We start from the raw sequence: 5638 nt of genomic DNA, 5'->3' as shown, positions 1-5638 counted from the left end.
TCTCCTCTAGCTTCCTTCCCTCTTGGAAGGCTTTCGGAGCTTGAGATTCCTTGATTCACCTATACACCTTCATTGAGACATCCATCAAACACTTATCGTGCTTCATCTTCATCCATCTATCCGCTGCTTTCTCTGGTTTTGGAAGTGTTTGTGATTGAATTGCAAGGATGTTTCCATCATTTGGCATCAAGAGTCAGCCGTTCCAGTCACGCTTCAAGAGCTAAGTGTCTCGTTTCCATTTCCTCTGTTTTTTTTTTTCGTCTTGTACTGTTCTTTGCACTGTTTAATTGCTTTTGTGTTTTGATTCTTTCTGTTTGAGTGAATTTTGTTTCGTTCACGAGTGAATTTTGTTTCGTTCACTGTTCCTTAGGTGTGTTTCTTCATTTTAATCGGTGCTTTTGAGTTGTTTGGTTTAATTCCAGCCTCCCGTATTGTCCAAGTCATGTGCACGTGTTTTGCAATTTTTTTTTTGTCTCTGTTACGTTCTTTTGATTCTGTTCGGTGTGTGATTGTCCTTTTGGCTGTGTATTAACTGCTTTACCTAGCTCCGTTTGATCATATAGAACGTTGCGGCATTGTCTAGCCTTGAGCAAAGCAGTTTCGATGTGTGACAGCATGTGTCCTGATGCAACCTCTGCATAATATAGTGATTTCTGGTTTGGAGTCGTGATACCTGATTTGGTCCATATTTTTGGTATTGGACACTTCGAGCAAGTTTGCTTTATGATTTTGGATGTGTTCAGCGTGATTGCAACTCATAAATCCTAGGAAATCGAAATCAGTGGTTGAGTTGTTTCACCTCTATTTGCAGATTCTGTTTTTTTTGTTGATGATTCATCTCTGCATTAATCACATGCATCAATCATTGTTTACTGTTTGAGACAAGTTTGATTGATGGAATTATGCATGTTTGAGGTGTTAGGTGTCACCATGTCTTGCTGAATCTCAAAAACCATATTTGAGTTGCAACTACTTCTGTTTTACCGAGACAGCAGCTGTCACGGTTTCTACCAAATTTTTTTGGCTTTTGCACCGTGCCTGTGTTCTTTGCCTGAGTCTTTTAGGTCAATTCAATTTCCCTAGCTCATAAATTCCAGCTAGATCTAGTGTATAGGACCATTCTTATATGTTGTTTGATCCAACCAGCATTGATTCTATGCTATTTTTCAAATCTGATGCAAATTTCATGTGTTTTTTTTTTCTGCATTTCAAGCAACTAAGGCAGTGATTTGGTGAGTTTACATGTTTTTGTGCATCTTCTCTGTTTGATCAAGTTTATTTGAACATTTTAAACTTGTTCCAAGTGTCTATTTGGCCATACACCAGTCTAGCCACTACATCACAGTTTCACTTCCACTTTTGCTTGAAAATTTACAAGTGCAATTGTCATATTTTGCTGCAGTCAATTTCTTTGCTGCCTAGGTGCTTGAACACATCCATTTTGATGATATAAAGTTGATTGAAGTGTCATTTGAGCCTTGTAGCTACTACCACTGAAATCATCCACTGAAACCACCATTTTCTAGCCAATTTTATCATTTTGGTGCAGTTTTTTTCACTTTGATTCTGCAGAAACCGTAACTGCACCTATGTTTTGGAGTTGCTGCATGTTTCAGTGATGCTCCACTGTTTTTACAAGTTTCTTTGGTGATTTGAAAGTTACCTTTACTGTGCATTTGGTCATTTTTACCAAATTTTGCAAAGTCATGTTTCTACACCATCATAGTTGCTTGAAAGTGGAACTACACCACTGATTTTCAGCTGCCAGCTCTTTGCCTGTTGTTTAAGCTTTTAAACATCTTCTATTTGATGAAATAAGTTTGCTAGAAGCCTCAATTACACCTTACATACAGTACCATTGAATTCCACCATTGCTGTACTCATTTTTTTTTCAACATTTCAGTGCAGATTTTATACTTTGCTTGCTGTTTGCACTTTGGCCAACCTCCAAAACTCAATTATGGATTGGCAAAAGCTGGTTTCACGTTTCCATATGCTTTGACATCAATAAGAAAGTTTAAAAATCAAGAAAAAGCAAAAGAAAACCAAGCAATCCAGTTTTGAAAATCCAAACTGAAAATACCAGAAATTCTGCACTTCATTGAGGACTTTTATCAAACACTTTCATCTTTTCATCAAACACTTATCCAGCAGCTGTTTGTCATTTTATTTTTTATTTTTTCTTGCTTTCTTCATCTATTCTAGGCCCTTTCTTAGGCTCCTTTTGTGTTCTTCCTTTTATTCCAGCTGTATCTCACTTGAATTCATCATTTTTTTGGCTTCCATACTATGCTAGCAAATTGGTTTTTGGCTAATTAAATTCTGGTGCAGCAGTTGACCATTAGCTCACGGTTTGGTGTATTTGGCAGTGGTGTGTGACTTCTTTTTGAGGTGATCCAGGTTGCAACAAGCTTCCTCCAAGAGGGTAGCATCTTAGGGAGTGGAGAGTTTGTAGAATTGGACACAAAGGTTGTTCTCCAAGCTGCATTCTTGTGCAGTTTTCAGCAGCATTCTCCACCTTGTCCACCACAAATTCAAACACTTTGGAGATAGGATATATTCAGCTCTTGTCTCCTACAATTTGTATACATACTATAGCTCATTTTATCACTTTGATGACCTTGTATCACGGAACGTTTGAAGTTTAATTTGCTTTACAATTTTCAAACTTCAAGTAACTTGGGAAAATGCTTTTCAAGCAATTCCAAGTCTACTAAGCAACATTGTAATAGTTAGTTCCCACCTCTTAGAGTGAAAGTGTGTCAAGGGGCTCCAAGTGTCACTTACACTTTCACCTAGGGCCGTTTATCATTGTCTTCCATTTCCATTCATTTACTTTACTTTGCTTGATTGACTTTTATGTTTTAAGTCTTCGTGATACTTAGGAGCGCGTTTCATTTAGTTAAACCTTCGTTTGGTTTCTAGGAACATAACATCCTTGCATTCAAAAGGTTTTGAAAGAGTTATATCAGGAAACTTGGGTGAGAAGCGTCAGGAGACACTCTGGCTAGGAAGGACAAGGTTTCTAAGCTTGTCCATTGTGCACCTCTCCTTCCTGGGAGTTATTCGGTTTCTTCACCTCTAGAATCTTTATAGAAGTCATTCACCAAAAACAAGCAAATTCTCCTTCAAAAACTTTTGATTCATACTTGTGCAAGGCTTTCAAATATTTGTGAAAACAATTTCTCTACTTCACAAGCATGAGTCACTCTAGTGTTCAAGGTAACATCAATCAAGTTCAAGAGAACATAGAGTTGCGAGAAGAACTCAATAGAACCAAGTCTGAGTTGAATGAGCTAAGGCAAATGGTCGCCAATCTTACTCACAATCAGAGAGGGCACACACAAGGGGATCACTCTCATAGGCAAAACCATGATCATCATGATCATTCCCAACATAGTGATCACCAAAGTTACCAACCTTATGATCACTATCAACACCCTCCTAGGCGTCATCATAACCATAGAGACCATCATGTGGAACCAAAGCTTGATCTTCCTCCCTTCTATGGTAGAGATAATGTTGAGGAATATTTTGAGTGGGAAATGAAGGTTGAACAAATTTTTGAATGCTACAAGATAGATGATAGGAGGAGAGTGACCCTAGCCACCTTGACCTTTCAAGGTGCAGCCCTTTATTGGTGGACATCCATCATGAGCGACCAAAGGATGCATGGCGACTACACAATTCAATATTGGAATGAGCTGAAAACAACCTTACACAGGCGACATGTCCCAGCCTATTATGCTAGAGAAATCATGGACAAGCTCCATTGACTTCAACAAAGAAACATGAGTGTTGAAGAATATAGGCAAAAATTAGAGTTGCTCATGTTGAGAGCAGGGATCAAAGAAGAAGAGAGATTCACCATAGCTAGATTTCAGAGTGGATTGAACTATGAGATTAGAGATAAGGTAGAACTCTTACCTTACCTAGATCTAAATGACTTTGTCCAGCTATGTGTGAGAGTAGAAGAACAACTTAGAAGAAAAGCTTCTACAAAAAGGACTTACCCTACCACCTCTGAGTATAGGAAAGATCATAAGAGGGAGGGTAGTCCAGTGAGGTATGAAAAACTTCAAGACAAAGAAAAACAAAAAGAAAAAGACAAAAAGAGAGAGGTAAAGAAAAAGAGAGAGGGCGAGAACGAAATACCCCTCACAAAGAGTCTTCAAAAGAACCAAGGGGTAGAGAGACTAGATGTTTTAAGTGTGGAAAGAGAGGTCACTATTCTTCTGAGTGTCCTCACAAAATGTCTACTTATCTCTTAGACCACCAAAGTGAAAATGAAGATTCTTCTAATGATTCGGATACTTCAATATCTGAGGAAGAAGTCTTACCTTGTGAAGGTGAGTTATTGTTGTTTAGAAGACTTCTTGGAAGTCAAACCAAAGAGCTAGAACAATCTCAAAGGGAGAACCTATTCCGCACACGATGCAAAATTTTTGAAAACACTTGTTCATTAATAGTGGATAGTGGTTCTTCTAGCAATTGTTGTAGTTCTATAGTGGTGAACAAATTAGCCTTACCAACTATTCTTCATCCCAAGCCTTATAAGCTTCAATGGATAACAGAAGATGAAGAAATAGTAGTGAACAAACAAGTAACCATACCAATATCCATTGGCAAATATGAAGAAAATATTTTATGTGATGTTGTTCCAATGGATGCTGGCATGTTTTACTTGGTAGGCCATGGCAATATGATCATAGTTCCACTCATGATGGCTATACCAACAAAATAACTTTCCTCCATAAAGGGAATAAAATCGCATTGATTCCTCTTACACCTAAACAAGTGAAAGAGGATGAGATACAAATCAAAGAAAACATGGAAAAAGAAAGAAAACAAGAAAATAGGTTGGACAAGCAACCTTCTCACGAAAACATAAAGGAGTCAAAGGTATGCATGATGTTAACTCCTTCTTTAGCAGGTAAATACCTTGATTATCCTTCTCAAAAACATCACTTTGATTCTCCATTTCATCATGNGGAATGTTCCAAAATAAGCGNCAACAAAAAGGCCAAGATTTCTTCTAAAAAANNTTTTGTCACAAGGCCTTCATTTCATATTCTTCTTTTTGCATATCTCTTATTCATCATACTCATTTTTGCTATCTTTTGTAGATATATTTTTGACCCAGGAAGACAATAAAGACCAAAGTTGTGCTTCTTCTTTCTTTCCGATTTGAGGACAAATCGTTTTTAAAGAGGGAGGGAATGATGGCAATCCCTAAAGGGACTTCCCATCCAAAGAGCCATCAACTACACTAAGACTATGAAAGGGAAGTTGATTAAGACCTTAATCTTTTCTTCCTAAAGTCTTAGCATGTTTCTCTCTAACTAAATACATTCTACTATGTTTTGTAGGTCATTAATAAAGCTTTGCAAACACTTAGATGAATAACCAAGCAAGGAGAAGCAAAAGAGCTTAGGTTGAAGACCTTGCTGCTGGCGCTCAGCGGCATGCTTCTACCGCTCAGCGGTGCCGAGAGTCATCTTCTTCCTTGAGCACGTGTTTCAGATGGTGCACCTAGCCAGCTGGACAAGCTTCCTCCACAAGCTACCTTGGTTTTCCATCACGTGCAATTAGGATAGCTTCTACTGCAAGATTGATAGCTCTCCTTCTCTTATAAAAG

This window comes from Vigna radiata, chromosome 7 (genome assembly GCF_000741045.1).
Source record: "Vigna radiata var. radiata cultivar VC1973A chromosome 7, Vradiata_ver6, whole genome shotgun sequence".
Lineage (NCBI taxonomy): Eukaryota > Viridiplantae > Streptophyta > Magnoliopsida > Fabales > Fabaceae > Vigna > Vigna radiata.
The sequence above is the reverse complement of the archived record's forward strand: the minus strand, read 5'-3'. Positions refer to the sequence as shown.